The 18,641-nt window shown below is 40.9% G+C and overlaps 1 protein-coding gene across 42 annotated transcripts in view; it reads right to left on the bottom strand.

Moving 5' to 3' along the window:
• The window catches only part of SOX6 (SRY-box transcription factor 6), a 399,510-nt gene that overhangs the window by 121,677 nt on the left and 259,192 nt on the right, over positions 1-18,641 (bottom strand). The gene's annotated exons all lie outside the window — the stretch shown is intronic.

Here is an 18,641-nt window from a genome sequence, read left to right as displayed (position 1 = left end):
TGGGTGTTCATCAGTATGCGGATGATACCCAGCTCTACCTCTCTTTTAAATCAGAACCAGTGAAGGTCCTGTGTGAGTGTCTGGAGGCAGTTGGAGGATGGATGGCAGCTAACAGATTGAGATTGAATCCTGAAAAGACAGAAGTACTGTTTGTGGGGGACAGGAGGCAGACAGGTGTGGAAGACTCCCTGGTCCTGAATGGGGTAACTGTGCCCCTGAAGGACCAGGTGCACAGCCTGGGAGTCATTTTGGAGACCCTACCTGCCTGCAGACTGTCTCGCCGGAGTGGTGCATGCTCTAGTTATCTCTCGCTTGAACTACTGCAATGCACTCTATGTGGGGCTACCTTTGAAGGTGACCCGGAAACTACAACTAATCCAGAATGCGGCAGCTAGACTGGTGACTGGGAGCGGCCGCCGAGACCACATAACACCAGTCCTGAAAGACCTACATTGGCTCCCAGTACGTTTCCGAGCACAATTCAAAGTGTTGGTGCTGACCTTTAAAGCCCTAAATGGCCTTGGTCCAGTATACCTGAAGGAGCGTCTCCACCCCCATCGTTCTGCCCGGACACTGAGGTCCAGTGCCGAGGGCCTTCTGGCGGTTCCCTCACTGTGAGAAGTGAGGTTACAGGGAACCAGGCAGATGGCCTTCTTGGTAGTGGCACCCGCCCTGTGGAATGCCCTCCCACCAGAGGTCAAAGAGAACAACAATTACCAGACCTTTAGAGGGCATCTCAAGGCAGCCCTGTTTAGGGAAGCTTTTAATGTTTGATGGATTTCTGTATTTTAATATTTTGTTGGAAGCCACCCAGAGTGGCTGGGGGAACCCAGCCAGATGGGGGTATAAATAATATATTATTATTATTATATTATTATACAGCATTGTATGTCAGCTTACAAGTCCTCCTTTGAGGTATACAAATGGCTTTTAGATGCCATCAAGCACCCCTGGCCTAGAACACCTCCATCCAGACACTCTTTTGCCAGTGTTAACAGGAAAAGGCAGGAGAGAAAAGTGTTTAAATAAACAAACAAGAACTTCCCCAGGGGCATACCGATTAATAGGGAAAATATTTGTGGTTGAGAAGCTGTCCATCTCCCTGGTACATAGGCTGTGTAGGAAGCCATTTTATACAGAATCAGACCATCTAGTCCAGTATTGTCTACTCTACATGGACTAGAGACAGCTCTTCAAAGTTTCAAATACAAGACGCTGGAGACTAATGCTGGGACCTTCTTCATGCAAGGCAGGCACTGAGCTATAATCCTCGCCCAATCAAAATCATGGTCTAATCAATATTGTAGGAGAGAGCTTGGAAAAGCCAATCAGGAGATTTATGTTAACAGGGTTTCTGCTGCTTGCGCTAATGAAGCTTAATGTGAACTCAGGATGATTAGGGGGAGAAACCAGGAACCATATATGGGCTACCTTGATACACCATGAATAGACCCTTAAGTAGGGATGCTTGGAGAATTTGATTTCTCAGAATTATGATGCAAAGTGACCTCATCTGCGCCTTCTGGATGAACCTGGACCTTTGGATTTTGCACTTTTCAAAAAAAAAAAAAATTCAGCTCAAGACTCTAAAATATATCAAGATGCATTAAAAACAATATTTTAGGGTAAAACATGTCTGAAAATGTGCACAGTGAAGTGAAATTTACAGTTAAATAAGCATTTTATAAGATACATATTAAGATTAAAATTGCAGATTAATCTGTAAATACGACTGAAGAGAATTACGAAGCAACACACGTCAAATTGACATATGCTCAAGGTGCACAGGAATCAATGAAGGACCAAACTAGACATTACTTAAAATGTGTTTGACACCTAGTTCAGGATTACCCATGTCTTTTTTCTTTACAAAGAACAATGGGGGTGTGGAATTCAGATTGGGACTATGATATGGGAAAGGGGTGATTAACCCCTTGTGCCATTTTCCCACTGAAAATCTATATATTTATAACACTTATATACAGTGCTACAGTTCGAAATTTCCAGTGCCGTTTACAGTAACTAATAAAACACCAAAAGGCAGGGATAAAAACAGTCACAGCAGGGGAGGGAAATACATCAGGGATTAAAAGCCTGGGAAATAAAAAGGCCTTTGGTGCCTGGTGTGCTAAGAGAGGATAAGGAGATTGTAGAAACTGAAAAAGACTCCCTGGAAAAGACCCTGATGTTGGGAAAGATGGAGGGCACTAGGAGAAGGGGACGACAGAGGATGAGATGGTTGGACAGTGCTCTCGAAGCCAGCAACATGAGTTTGACCAAACTGCGGGAGGCAGTGGAAGACAGGAGTGCCTGGCGTGCTCTGGTCCATGGGGTCACGAAGAGTCAGACACGACTAAATGACTAAACAAAGAAATGAATTCTTTGCATCTGTCCTCACTGCAGATGTTGGGCTCACACCCATTCCTGAACTGTTTTAATTTTTCAGGAAGAAGGTGTGCAGAACCAAGGCAAATAGTGTTGATGAGATAGGATCTAAGCACTACTGACAAATTAAAAATTAACAAAAACTCACCTTCCTTGTTTACAAAAAAATTAGGAAAGGTTTTAGCAGAAACAGCAATGCAAAAAAATAAATGCCACTGCAGCAGAACCAGGGCATCTAGATTAAAAATCTCCCAAACTTATACATTTAATTCATTTTATACTTCTATGCCCCTTCTTTTACACTAAAATGTTACTCAAAGCACACTTCAAATATTTAAAATCATATTATGCATTGGGTGTAACCATAATCCATGCAACTATGAAAGTAGATGTAACTAGTACCGGTATATGGTAGTAGTATAGGCAGGCATAGTATCCCAGGAAAGAGATTCATTCAAAATAAGGTTTCAGAATTAACCTTCTATTTAACCAAGGGAAGGAGGGTGGGATATCAGGGAAAGGAAATCAGCAAAAAAAAAAAAAGTCCATATATTGGCATCTGGAAGTGAAAGAGAGTTGCAGCCTGGTGTGGTCATGGGCAGGTTGGCGGGGAGGGGGGGCAGATTTCTGGTCCCCATGTGGCTGATGAATGACATGATCCATGATCCCCTCCATTGGCCACAAGGGCAGTTGAGACTCACTGGAAAATTAGCCAATTGTGCACCAGCTTGAGGGCGGAACTTCAGGCAGACCTGTGTGAAGCCTACCCCTGCCTGGCTTCACTCAGGTTCCCCACCAAGGTATAAAAGCCAGATGTGCCTGCATTCAGTTGGGATGGACTTCCTACCCTCCCACCCTAAACATATTGGGCCTACTCAAAGCTGAGTGGGCAGGGCATGCTTGAGACCTTGTTGTGGAATTATTCAGTCACCATAATCAGGGGCAGGAAGGAATTTGCCTGGAAACAAACTGGGCCGGCCTGGAGGTTTTGCCTAATTCATAGCAACTGTCACAACCTGCTGGCAGGTAAGGCATTGAGGTTGAATCTTTAGTCTAGACAGAGGGGGTGGAATGGAGCCCTATCCCACTCCAAAGAATGAGGGTACTCTGGTAAAAGGGTTGGCGGTGCTTCCATCTAAATGCCCAGATGAGGGTGAGCGAACCATAGAACCCCTCTCCCAAATGGCATCCTAGAGGGACCACACAAATTTGATGTACATCATAGGTGACCTTGGAGGAATAATCAGCAAGCAAACAGGCTGGCTGATTCAGGATACACACCCAATGCCTATGTCAAAGCCAACTGACATCTGTAATCAATAAAGTTGTGGCCTATTTGATCTCGGGCTGTTCGTTTTGTCTTTATTACTTTTTCCCATGCTTTGACCCCGACGACTGCAGACTCACTGCTGCTGGGTCCGCCATAGTCTACCCTCTCATTCCACTGACTGAAACCTCAGCTGGATCAAAAAGCCTTCTATCAGCAGTGGGATACCATCGGATACCTTCCTTTATAATTATATGCAAGGCTATTTAAACTACAGCCCATCTTGCAATCCATTTATGGATTTACAGATCTTATTACAGATTTGGGCTTGCTTGCTCTTACCCAAGGTAAATTGGATTTCTAGAATAACTCAGCTCTCTGGATAACAATACATTGCATTATTTTAAAATTCTAGAATCAAAATGTGGATATATATATGGTAGAATTTTGAGATGTTCTATAGCTCGAGCAGCCTTGCAGATAACTGCATTCACTGGGAGTTTGTTTGAAAAGGTTTTTTATATGTCAAGCATAAAATGTTGGGCATACTCTTTTTGAATAAATCATGATACTTAAGTTTTGTTCTTAGCTTTTCAAATTGACTAATATAGCTTGTCTAGTAAGAATCAAATGTCCCATTCACTTTACCCACTGCCTCCTTTTGCAAGAATAAAATGCAAGAATACTTCTGCCATGAAAACAAGGGAGAACATGTGAAGGTGTCACATGCTACATATGCCACTGACATAATTCTTTAATAGGATATGCTGTAATTTCCTGCAATTAATACCTTAGCAAAGCTATAAAGGTCTTTTTTCTTCCCAAATTCTAAAATACATGCAATGTGAAAATTAATGTAGTGTCAACCTTTCCATTATTAGTTTCTTTTTTCCATGGCTTTATATAACTTAGCTATAAAATTCATTCCAGCCTTTTAAAAAAAAGGCATGCTTGATACTAGCTTAAGCAGATATTATGATTAAATTATACTTAGTGTGTTATACTGTACATACTTTCTTTGCATACTGTCATTTTGGGCAACACAAGATAAACATGGTGTGCCATAGTAAGCCACACTGTACCATGCTCATGATTTGTTTTCTTTCATTGAATGGCTACAAACTTCAGTGTAGCATTTTGTGGAAGTTCCTATAGCATAGGAATTTAAGCATGGTGATGTCAATGCTTCTCTGTGGAACTGAAAAGATATTCTGCTGTGTTATATCAAGTGTCGCACAATATATCACTTTTTATTCTCCATCCCTCAAGTATGGTATGCACACTGTTTAACTTCTTAAAATCTCAATGTAGACATAATTTACACAAGCTGTGCAAATGCCTGATTTACAGAAGATGGTCTATACAAGATTTATAGGAAAGACTTAGTTCTTTTAAACAAGCAGGACTCCTAAGTACAACAGAGCCAACAACCCTACTCTACCATGTAGTGAGAAATATTGTGCCTAAATAGAAAATACAGCTTTCTCTTTTAGAAGCAACCGGTTCTCTAATATAATTAGAAACCACTCATACTGATTTCCCCCCCAGTACTTCATTAAATTCTTACGAAAGACACAGTTTACAAAAAACAAAACCTTCATTACTTGACAATTGTTCATTCATTCCAGGTTAATGGACACTGTGTCCAAAAGAATATGAGGCAGTTGACGAGTTGTGATGGAGGAGCCAAAAATCAAATTCAACAGAGAAATAATTTCAGAAAGTCTTCACAAAACCAAAACATGGGTGTGCATACATAGGCTTTGTGCACACCTTGAATATTTTGAGGGAAAACATGTCTTCCCAATGCTTAAAGAATCAAAAAGTGTTAGAACAGAAATAATTATATTGTTTCCAAGGCTTATTAATGTGCAGAGAAGGCCTGTTTTTAATATAGGGCAGTTAAATAAACCAGCCCTTTTCTTCTTATTTTTCTCCTTTACTATCCTTTCACAGTCCTATGTAGAGCTGGTAAAAATTTATTTTAGGGAAATGAAGCATACAACAATTTGACTTGATTTCCATCTCTAGATGATTTGAGGAGAGCTGAACTACTCCATGTGTTTATTGCTCATGGCCTATGTTCAGACAACATCTCAGCTTCACGCAAACAAATGTTAGCTTCCGAATGCAGCTGCTTTACTATTCCTTTTTCATGGGCCATCAAACAAGCCAGGAAGCCTTTGGTTAACAATAGTGTAAAACTGGTTTCATATCCTGGTTTGTTCCAAAACAATTAACCACAGTTTCCCAGTTAGACAGAATTGGGTAGTATAGTTAACAGGAAACTTCTGGGCTTGTTCACTCACAAACACACAAAGGGAGGAATCTGTATGAGGAAGGCATGGTCTGTTTATCTCATCCAAAAGCAGCTGTTGACTGTAGCATCAAGTGTTCCCTTGAATGGGTAAATACTGTCTGTAAGTCATCAGAGATTCACCACAGATACGTAAGTCAACTCAAAAGCAGTTAAATCAGTTCATACATTCAACTAACAGTCACCGAGTGTAAAGAGATATTCACATAAACGTGAACCAATCCAACAGTAGAGGCTTCTACTTGTATACAATACTAATCAGCTGGGGGGGGGGAGAGAGACTATTTTTGGTTCATTTCATTAATCTTATTTACATTACTATTTCCCCCTATACCTTTTCTAGTTCATGCTGAAATTACAGTACCTCACCTGAACTTCTCTTTCTTAATTTACATTACTATTAAAATTAATTTAATGGATTTCAGGTCTGCTTTTACCCTTCTAGGGCAGGTTACAACATTCAACGTATTTTTTGAAAAGCTGTAAAAATAAGTAACAATATTGAAATACAGCAGCAGATCACACCTTTCTAAACTATAATAACCATAAAACCACCCAAATGCAGACCAGATTTTTTAAAAATAGAATTTCCCCAAAAGCCAAGAGACAGAGGGTCATACAAACTTTATTGAAGAGGGCATTCCCTATGTACTGAATTAACAACTTTGTTCTAATAGTTGATCAAAGAAACACACAAGGGCATCACCCACACTTCCACAAATTTCTGTAATTGTTATGTACTATTCATTATAACAACTAAAAACCACCTTAACTCCCCCCACCTGTCTGTTAGTCTGCCCTGTTTAATGGGAAAAAATGGCTTGTTGTCACAATACAGAAAGTTTACTATAATTATTCTCTAATGCTTCAACTGACATTCTGCCTCCCTTTTTAAAACAGAGCTGTGTTTTATCATTTTTGTCCAAATACCTGAATCTCTGAAAGAAAACTCTGACCTTTGATATCATCACATTCCAGCACTGTTTGTATACATGGCCATCACCATAAATCAGGTTCTTTAAACAACGCACTAACATTTTATTAACTATTCCCTTTATTCACTATATCCAGGAAAGCACACACTGCAGACAATATATTATTACTTAGGCTAAAATAGCTCACAATTAACCATCAAAGAAATATCCCATGTCCATAAAAGTTATAGCAAGCAAAAAGCCAAGAACTGACAGTGTTATTACATCTTATTAAGGGATGTGTTTCAATGCAATCCTTAGAGACTATCCATGACAGTCTATTGCTGTAGGTACCAGCCCAACTTCTACTTCTTCTTAATTCTTCAAATATAACACACACATCCCCAAAAACCCAACCTAGTTTGTCACCTATAAATACAATGAATCCTAGCATGAGAACTTGCAATTTACCCAAGTATATTAGAAAACCATTTCTATTAATAATACCTGATACTAGCTGTCCACTGATCATGTATTAATTACCTGTAAATCCAGGACTTTGCATGATGAAATAAAATGCTCTTTATGTATTTATTAAAGATGTGTCTTAACTGTCATTCATCAAAAGTATTCTAGGATGCTATACAAAAATACTAATAACTATGGATTGCCACTCCTAATCACACTGCTGGCAAACCTTGCCTACCCAACCCCCACCACATCCTCCACCTTCCTTGCCAACTCCAATCTCCTCCCTTTACACCTTACACAACCCCTGTACTGCTACAGCTCCTTCATCACTGGGAGTATTTGAAGTCCTGTCTGGAATGCCTGCCTTGAACCATCTGCCTGCCCACTCCACTGGACCACCTGCCCATTTGTTTGCTCACTCAGCCAAGCTGCCTGCTTGTTTGGATCCTGAGTTTCCCCACTCTGTTCTACATGCATGCAATAGGATGAAACAGAAATTAACTCAGTTCACAATTTAATGAAAATCCAACTAATTTGTACTTCCCAAACCAATACAGCGACCTAAATGCAGCTGCCCAAAAAATTCCAAATTTTGTGCTGGAGTTATTCAACCTGAAAATGCCTACAAAATATTTTTAGATAAGTGTACACTAAACTATGTCTATTAATGAAAATAGTACAAAATATATGCTTGTAAAAATGCACACATCAGACAAAAATGCACACAAAAGTACATAACTGTGTGTGTGTGTGTGTGGATTTCTGATTTTATGTAATTGCAAACTGTTGTGGAAATAAGGTGAACTGAACTTCTTTGGAAAAATGAGAAACCGAGAGAAACTAAAATTGACACATTTGTCCACCCTTAACCGACATTAGACTTTGCTGCAAAGCTATTGAATACATGATTGGATTTGGGCTAGTTTTTCAGCAACAAGGACACAGTCTTCTTATCAATTCTCCCTGATTAATCTGGTTTATTCCTCTATTTCTCTATCAAGCAAGTGTTCTGCTGCACTGACTGAAATGAGAAAAATGGCTATTGATTATTAGATACACTGCTTTAGTACTTATAGGAATTAGCAGAACTTGGGAGTGAACAACATAGCTAATGATGTCATCACTTTCAAAAATATAAAGAGAAATAAAGAAACAAGCATGATCACCCTTCATTTCCAAATTCCGGTTTCCTCTCCCATCCTAAACCTGAGCTTTTGCTGCAGATTTAGCTCTTTTCCACAAATCAGATCATGTTCAGGTTCAATGCGCCAGAGTCCTATTCTTCAAGCCTGTTGAAATATCACTTTCCGAAACATGTGTGCTAACATTTGGCCAGCAGTACCACAAGATGATTTTATTAACTTGTAGCTCATTTCATAGACTGCTGCTCATGTTGCTAACATATGCTCGCCTACCATTTACTGCTCTATAATTAGAAGAGTTATATGAAAGAGATACTGAAGGCCTAATCATTCCCCCCCTTTGAATTCAATATACTGTTTGGATCTTACAATAAGAAATAAAACAACTCTTCAGTCATCATTATTTTTTTAGACCAAGCACATAGTCAAAGTAGATAAGCATTTAGTAGTTTTCCTAAGGAGACAACATTCTACAAAACTCTGAATGTAATTGTGAGATCTTCAGTAGTTAATGCCAAACCATGGTTTAGTGTTACATGCCTGAGCCTCTCACCTGCATGCTCCTCACACATGGAAATTCCTCCTTTATTTCCTGGCTATGGGCAAAGCACTCTTTTCTATTCTATCTAAAGCTGAAAACTATGGAACCAGGCAAGGGTAAACAATAGTTTGTCAATTCAGATTAAGAGAAAATTGACTAATCTCAAACCAGAAAAGGAGGGAGAGAATTGTTATGTGCAAAGAGGGATGCAATGGATATCTCAAGCTCATTCATATCATGCTGGTGATCAGTAATTTATTAGAGTATTGTTTTTTTAGTGGTTGTACTTGTGTATTTTATATTATTACTTATTAATGACTCAGGTTTTTTTTTATGAAGAGCAGTAAATAAGTAAATAAATAATACTTGAACTATGTTTATGGCTGGATTCAGGCATCACCCTAAAACTTGATTGATTGCTTTTGTTGCAGGGGCAATCAGAAGGGAAGCAGCTGCAGTAATTATAGCCTGTTGATTAGGATATCACACCAGGACAGTTTTGGATTCTGATTTGCTAGGTAATAACAAACCATGGTTTGTCAAGCCTGATATACAAAACCATAGTTAAATTTCATAGCTTGATGTAGTGTGCCCGAATTGAGCCTGAATCTCTGCAAACATATTCCCCTGCATGAAGTTCTGGGGGTTCCCTAACCACCACCCTGAGAGTGCTGCACACATCATTACCATTATTAATAAACTTTTATACAACACCATCAGCTGGCAGATCAAATTTGTAAGCAGAGTATGTGCCTACTTTGAATAGCATGTCCAAATTTATTCATTCATCTAAATATGCAGCAAGATATGGGGCATGAATAAGTGGTGAAGTTGGTTCCAATATATGTGTCATGGGCTGGTTGGATGCTGGCTGGTGGGAGGCACCAGACGGGAACTCCCTAGGGAATCCCCAGAGAAAGAAGGCTCTGAGCTAGGGGATTTGTGATGGGGCAATGGTGATTGGTCAGAAGGAGAAGGAGAAGGGGAAGGGGAAGCGTCAGCAGCAGGAGAGGTGGCAGAGTTTGGTGAACAGGAAGAGGCTGTGGCAGAAAGCAGTTCAGACTCTGAGGCTTAAGTGTAGCCCAGAGGGGAGGCTGGCTAAGAGGCAGAATGGAGACAGGCTGCTGAAGAATCCAAGGTGTCTCCCCCTCCTGCTGTGACCAGATTCGCCTCCTCACTGGTCTCCTAGAACTTGCAGAGAAAGGAAATGGGGTGAACCAACACAGCCTGAGGTTGCGTTGCAACTGCTTCATTGGGGTGAGGCCTCATAGAAAGCATTGTTCTAAAAACTAGGCCAGAACTATGGTTTGTTTCTTTGAATAAAGATTTAAGTGATTTATTTATTTTTTGCAGCTGACCTATGCCTGACTCTAGCCCTGACAGTACTAGGATGTGTCACTTTCACCAATTTTCATAGGATCACATTGTCATCTTAGAAGCCTAAGCGTTCCCGTTTCTAAAAACTATAGGCCACTTATGTCAAGATACACGGGAGGCCATGTTTTCTCATAAAATTTAGCCAAACCATGGTTTAGCACGGGCATACTGACTTGCAGAGAGGAGCTTACACCTACTTTGCTCACCCCTGGTCCTTTCAGTTCAGTGTGGCACAGCAACTAAGCCAAGGTTTGGCAATTTGTCTGGGTTCATGGTTAAGCTCTCTCCTCCTTATCCATGATCTGTAGCCCAGGTTTGTTCTGAGCTGCAGCTAAAGAGGGAGCCTAACCATGAGTACAGATTCAGTTCACACTAAAGCTAAACCTTGGTGAGCTCCTCTCCAGCACAGTCCCCATAAGTCATAATTCAGAGCTTACCAAGACATGTGAAAAATGCAACACTTCCATCAGACCACTGTTCTGAAAAGAGGTCAGTCCTGACTTTGACTATGACTAATTGTGGAGCTATATATAATGTAGGCCTTGCGTACGCAGAGGTCACAGCCTTTCTCCGTAACCGCTGAACTGTAATGTAACAAATTTGGCCACAACGTTCCATGCCCACCAGTGAGGGATCTGGCATAATTTTTTTTCCCAAAAAGCAAACCTTTCATACCTAAAATAATGATTAAACACACAAAAAAGTGGCGTCCAAATTTGACGTCACCAGCAGAAGCTCTGAAGACTCCAGCAGCATCCAATAGAAAGGCAGATCGCCCACTGCTGCGTCCAAAGCCGCGCCACCAGATGACATCACAAAATTCCACAGCAACCAACTGAAAACAGGCCTTTTGCAGCAACAAGGCCCAACATTGATAAGTGGATGTAGGGGCCTGCCTGGGGGGGGGGGACCGAATAGGGGGCAGGGATATGTAATAGGTCAGAACAGGGTGGGGGGAGACACATGGATGAAACCTGCCCTCTCCACAGTATCTCGCCTCAACTTTGCAGACTAGGCTGGGTGGATTTAGGGGCCTACCTGGGGGGGGATGGGGGGCGAATAGGCCACAGCATAGAATCAACTGAATATGAGCCTTTTACAGGGCCGTGCCTTTGGGTAGAATAAATCAGTGTTTCCCAACCAGTGTGCCTCCAGATTTTTGGGACTACAACTCCCATCATTCCTGACCACTGGTCTTGCTAGCTAGGGATGATGGGAGTTGTAGTCCCAAAACATCTGGAGGCACACTGGTTGGGAAACACTGGAATAAATGTTGTTTCACATAACACACATGGGTAGGGGAGTCAGGGTTGGGACAGGGCAAAATTTTACAGAACATGCACATTGGGGGAATGATTGTGTGCAAAATGAAAGGGTCACAGGTATAACCGGGGGGGGGGGTTTGGACGGAGGAGAGGAGTGAAATCACAGGGGTAAGCCAGGGGTGGGGGAAAGAGGGGGCATAATAGGTCATGGATCAGGACAGAGTTGGGGGATTCACAGGGATGAGGGGGGATGAGGAGGGAATCACAGGGATAAGCCAGGGGGTGAGGGGAGGAGTGGGGTAATCACAGGGATACATCATGGATCGGCACAGGGTAGGGGAAATCACACAAATAACCCACAGCAACACGTGGCAGGGCCAGCTAGTCTACAATAAAAGTAATGAACTATGAATGGATTTCATATAATCATAGAATTGCAGAGTTGGAAGGGACTCCAAGGATCCTATAGTCCAACCCCCAGCAATGCAGGTATCATGACTAAAGCATCCATGACAGGTGGCCCCCCAACCTCTGATTAAAAACCTCCCATGAGGGAGAGTCCACTATCTCCAAGATAGTCTATTTACTGAGCAAGAACAATTATATACACACTCAACTGTGTTCTGCAGCAAGCACAGTAGGTGTACCTATTCTTTTTAATCCAGAAAATCAAGTTAAACATTTAAAGAAAGCTCTAAGTACATTTATCATAACTTTTAGAAGCTAATTAAATTAGATAAAAGAAATAATTAGATTTGCATTTTTATCCCTCTTTTTTTAGTTCTGAAGAAGATCACAGCAGCATGCCCATGGGCAATTAAAAACCGCACAGTGCAGTGAAAATATAAAGGGAAGAGATGGGCTTGGGTCTCTTTTTTTCCTGGCTAATTCATGATTGAATATACAATTAAAAATATTTTAAGGACTTACTAAAGTTGAGGGCTATTCTTAGAATTTGAGTTTTGTTTACAAGCCTTGTTTTTCTACTTTCAACAGAGCCTCTGATCCATGTAACATGCCAACAGATGTATCAAATTGCTTTCAGCAACTTTATTTGGTCCTGTTCTGAGATTACTGGAAGGAGATCAGTTCCATGATCGATAACAAAAGGCGGGAGGGGGTATTCCCCTGTGCCAGAATAGTAGTGCTATAATTGCTTTTTGCTTGTCAGTGCTAAATACAGTTTATAGAGAAAGAGACCTATGAATGAACAGTTGCAGCCCAGTTTGAGCTAAATTCCAGACAGTGCCCCTTCAGCAAACATACAGCAAATAGCTTTAACCTATTTCCAGAAGGCAATAAATGAAGGGTCCACCTCTGAAACAGGAGGTCAATTAGATACTTAATAATGACCAATATCTTAGCATTATTATCCTAGCAAAAAAAAATTAATTAACCAGGTTGTGGGGGCCATGAAGGCTAATGTAGAATGTAATTATTCCTGATCTTTAGACATGCACTTCACATAAAGAGATAGTCCTTATTCAGCTCACCAGGTACCTCAATTGTCAGTAGTTAATCATGGATAAGGAAAGGGATTTGTTGGTTCAGCCTCTCAAGTTTTAAGTACAACAAAAATTATTCACACTCAAGGACAGTTAAACAGTTGTCATTTTTCATATTTCTGCCCCTTTGTTTACCGTCATGCTCACTTATTTTAATAAAGTAAGACCAGGCAAGTTTGTTGATATTAAACTACACAGCATGAATGTTACTTTCAAGAACAGGAGGAAAATGTATTTGTGAAAATGAACTCTAGTGACAATAAAAATGGAAGAGGAACTCAACCTTCAATGTGCAAAGATAAATTCACGGATTAAATGGCAATCTAACTAGCTATGAAAAGGAAATAACTGCAGGGTTCACTATGGTAGGAAGGGAATGTGATGAGAAATGAACCTTTAAGGCACAATTAGAAAAATATTCCATTCAGAATTGACACAGTAACTTCCAGTGACAGACAGATATAAACGTTTTCCAAATGAGTCAGATATTGTGTTGTACAGGGTTGTGGCAACTTTGGAGTGCAACATACTGGCTGACAGCCCCTATGTGAACACCACAAGAGCTTATAGGGCTGCCATTAGTATTAGCCCTCCAGCTTTAGCATTGTAATTAAACTAGAGTAACATAATCCAGTTGTCCTTAAAAGACAGTTTAGGAATGACATGTGGTTCAGAACATGGGAACCAGACTACTGATGGGGTGCTATCATTCGGATAAGACTAACCTTGAAAGTTTCCACACGTGATTCAAAGTGCTGATCCGTCTAAACCAAGCATCCCCAAACTTGGCCCTCCCACCTCCCATCATCCCTAGCTAACAGAACCAGTGGTCAGGGATGATGGGAATTGTAGTCCCAAAACAGCTGGGCCGAGTTTGGGGGTGCCTGATCTAAACCATTAAACAACTTGTGACCAAGGTACTTGAAGGACTGTCTTCTCCTTTATGAACCTGTAATGAAGTTTTAAAATCTGTATTTAAGGCCCTTCTCTGAAAAGGGCAGCCTGGACTACATCTGTTGGATGCCCTCACCTCCATGAACTCTGATCATGCAGGGTTCTAAATTATTCATCAGTCATCCATTCATTTTTTTCTATCTTCTCCTCTCTTATGTTTATTCACCCATCTTTCATTCTCACACAGATCCCATACAAGACATCCCTCTGTTTTTCCCTTCTCCCTTTTTTTTTGTCTTCTGTTCAATCAATCAATCAATCATCCACCATTTACTAATTCTCTTTCTCATGCATGCGTGCACACACACACACACACACACACACGAGAGAGAGAGAGAGGGAGGGGGGGAGAGAGAAGAGAGATGGCACATATTTAAGATGTGCTATTTTGCCTTTTGCTCATGCTCCAATTTCATTTACCAAAACCATATTTAAATTGTCCTAAGTCTTTAGAGGGCTAAATAATCAGTATTGGATTCACTTGTTTCTGTTATTGTTTTAAAAGGACCTACTCATTTTGTGAACTGGTAAATGTATGACTTGTGTCAACAGACTTTTGGCAGCAGTTCTTTGCCTATGAACTGTAGCACAACAGCACATCATAAAACTGTTAGGTACTGGTGCAGCTTCAGACTATTGTTCAGACTATTGTCCAGGAAGACTAGCAACACAACTAATTAACGCTGTGGGCCTTGATCCAAGGAACCGTATGACTGGCCCTACATGCCCAGGGGAGGTTTGAATTTATATTTCTCAAAGAGCACATCCCATGCTACACACAAAATATCTTATGAAATTGATTAGAATTTCAAAAGCAATTTAATATGACTGGGGAGATCCTTAGCCATTCAATAGTTAAAAAAACAAAACACTGAGTTTGTGTATAAACTCTTTGGATCCTAGCTATAGCCCCTTCATCTTATATGAATGGTGTCTCCACGTGTGTAATGTGCTTCCTCCATTAAATTTTAGCCAATTTTGCCCAGCCCACACTTTCCAGGAGGGTCTCCTGAGTTCTGATCATCCTCTGAAAAGGACTTAAAATCCATCTTAAACCTCTTGGATAGGCCAGGCTGTTCAATAACTATAAGCAAGCTAAAGCTGGCAACTTCTAAAATAATCCCACCCACTCTGCCTTACAGTAGCATTTCCTTCAAATTCGTTTGCATGCCTGATATGGCACTGGTTCAGCAGCTCCAATAGCAGCCAAAGCAATTTCTTACAAGATGCTCCAGGAGAAGATGAAAAGCCCACCAGAATCCTGGCAAACATGCTATGGAAGAGAAATACTTAACCTGCCTGGAATACTTTAATGAGTTTTCCCAATGCACACAAGAGAGAGAAGTAATCCACAGAAGTCTCTCACACTAAACAGGCCCAAATAACTGGATTGGCACAAAATGACAAAATGTTAGGCAGTGTCTAAACTCCATAACTTAGTGGGAAAACATGTTTAGAACAAGATGGATTGGAGGCAGATTAGTTGTTTCTAGGAAGAGCAACTGTCACTTGATCTCGGTGACATGCCTGTTAACCTTTGCTCAAAAAAACAAAAAACAGAAACCGGAATAGAAGACAGTAAGGCAAGGAATCAGCTAGAATTATGAACAAACAGTAGACAGAAGGGAGCTCAAAACCAACTCCACCACCATCATCATCATCATTTTGCATTAAGTGACATTCCACTTGCCAAACCCCTGCCTTGAAACAGTAAACTGTTTCAGAGCAAACACACATTTTGCTTCAGGTACCTCAAAAGTGAAGATAGGACAAGTAATTAACAGAAGGCAAGGAGGAGTCATCAGGCACAGAATAAAGGTGCAAATCCCTGCCTCCTACTACAGTCCAGCTAGAGAGCAAAATCGGCACAACTACGCAAAGTTCTTGAATTTTAGAATCAGTCTGAGAAGCCTTGGAGCAAAAGGGGGAGAAAATGCTCAAGCTGCATCAGAGCAATACAAAGTCTGTGCATGGTGATGTGGATAGTATGGGATCAGCTACAGCTCCTGCTCCATTTTGGAAAGTTGTGTGAACTTGGTCTTCCAAGTTCTTCTCCATTATAACCTCTTATTCCTACAAGGAGAGCTTTTGCTCCAGATCCTGAATCTTTTGCTTGCTCTCAGTCATTAGGGCTACCTTTGCTTGTAGAGACTGAATTTGCTGACTGGTCTCTCCCTCTCACTTTCAGTGTAATACATTCAGCTGTTCAGTCAGTTCCTGCTTCTGTGATTCGTGGCTCTTCATTTGCATTTCCTGACTTATTAAGTTCCGCTGCAACTCTGATATATTTTCATTCAACACACTAATTGTTTCATTAGCTTCAGCCAGCTTGCTCTCCTTCTCCTGCAACTTCTTATTCAGAGATTCTATGTTCTTCCAACCAGATTTGTTAATTTCAATTTGTACTTGAAGTTTATTTTCTGCCTTAGTTTCTCTTTCTTGATACTGCTTGATGCAGTTGAGGAGCTTTTAGTTATGGTCAGCCTCCTACTCAAAATTTCCTCAAATTTGCATTAGCCTCCTTCTCAAGCTTAATTCGAGCCTCCTTTGCGACTCTTGAATTTTCTCCCATTCCACTCGCAAGAGCTGCATCCCTGAACAAATTTGGCCAGCCTGGTTTTTCTGCTTCGTCATCTGCACTGCATACACATTCTGCATCTGCAGAGAACCTTGAGTCACTTGTGCTGTAGTCAATGCAGACATTTCCTCCACAGACTGCGACAAGAAGTTGTTGAAAGATCTTAGAACAGAGAAGACCATTGTATTTCCTTCTGCATCTTCCATATGCATATTAACCTCCCCCACCACCAGCCACATCCTCAGTTCGTCAGCATTGCCAGTCACTTGCTCTACACTTTCCTCCTTGAACCTCCCTCTCCAATATATTTGACTAACTTGAGGTAGGTGGGGGAGAAACATGCTAAGAGGAAAGCACGCTTGGCAAATCCACACCGAGATCAACTCCCGCCTGGAAACCAATGTCCCCACTGTGGAAGGATGTGTGGATCCAGAATTGGCCCCCACAGTCACTTACGGACCCATTGTTAAAATTGGGTTTATGGAAGACAATCTTACTTGGCTATGAGTGATCGCAGAAGAGAAGAGGAGGAGGAGGAGGAGGAGGAGGAGGAGGAGGAGGAGGAGGAGGAGGAGGAGGAGGAGGAGGAGGAGGAGGAGGAGGGAGAAAACTTATTGGAAACCAGAAGTTAATATAATGCTAGCAAGAATTAATAGCAACCATGCAAATTGTTGATAAGCTTCTTGTCTCGTGCCATCCCATTCATCCCATTCTACAAGAGGAGAAACCATCTCCCTGTGATAAGCCAGGCTTTAAAGCTGTACTAATATTCTGAAATATTATGCAGCACCATCCTTGCTGGAATGTAGCACTTGAAGAGCAGGTGAGGTTATCAGATATGAAAACAGACTGCTTATTTAAAACTACCCTAGATCCCTGACATGAAAATTGTTCTATATGTATGCTGCCTTTTATGTGGGAGATGTTCAAATATGCAAGATGGTGGTGATGATGATGACAATGACTACTATTATTTTATTTGAATTTGCAAACATTCAGGTCAAAATCAAAGCACAAATAGAGGGAGCATGACTAGGTAAGGGTGATGTGGGGAAAATTATGCAGCAATTTGGAAAGGCAACAGCAGTACTTTTTACCTTTTTTTTCTGGTCTTTAAAAAAAATCCTAACTTGTTTCTGTACCATTCCCATCCTCCAAGTTCCTTTGGAAAAATATTTCTGCTTTCCTAATGGAAAAATCCCCTTTCTTCTCCCCCTGTGCTCCATTCTGGGGGTTCACCTAATCCCTCCAAAGCTGATTGGATGGGGGAGGAAAAGTCACGTTTTCAGGACTCGTTTTACTGGGTCCCTCTATCACAACTATATAGTTGGATTCAGCCCATTTTGTCATTTGGATTATCCTTTGTATCCCTTCCAACTTGCAATTCTGTAATTCCAAACTGATTTCTGTGGGGAAATGAATGAACTTGGGGCGGGAGCAATTTTTTTACTCAGAATAATGCTACAACATATTTTAATATGCTTTTGGAAACTGGTTCTTGAGAGGTGGCTATTGCAGCCACTTGCAGTGGTGTCCAAAACAACAAGAAAAAGTGTTTAAAATGTGTATGTTTTTAAGGGGATGGGGCAGGGGGTGCCACAACTGCTGTGCTTATATTATGCTTAACCATGGTTAAGACAAGCAAAGAAAATTCATGTTAGAATGGAGGGAGCCCTTTTCCAATACACTGGATTCCGATTTTGGTATCTGACACCCTATTTTGAAATATATTTGCATGATGATAATTTTATTATTTGTACCACACCCACCTAGGTTGTCCCGGCCACTCTAGGCAGCTGTAAGTTGGTACCATGGAAATCAAGTTAAGTTAGGATTGCAGCCTACATTTCAGAAGCACTTTCCTGTGTTTAACAGAAGAGCTATTACTAACATGCCACAGAGGTGAAGTCCTCCATGTTTCATAT

This window comes from Zootoca vivipara, chromosome 1 (assembly GCF_965207765.1).
Source record: "Zootoca vivipara chromosome 1, rZooViv2.hap1.1, whole genome shotgun sequence".
Lineage (NCBI taxonomy): Eukaryota > Metazoa > Chordata > Lepidosauria > Squamata > Lacertidae > Zootoca > Zootoca vivipara.
Note: the sequence above shows the minus strand (reverse complement) of the source record. Positions and strands in the feature narration are given on the sequence as shown.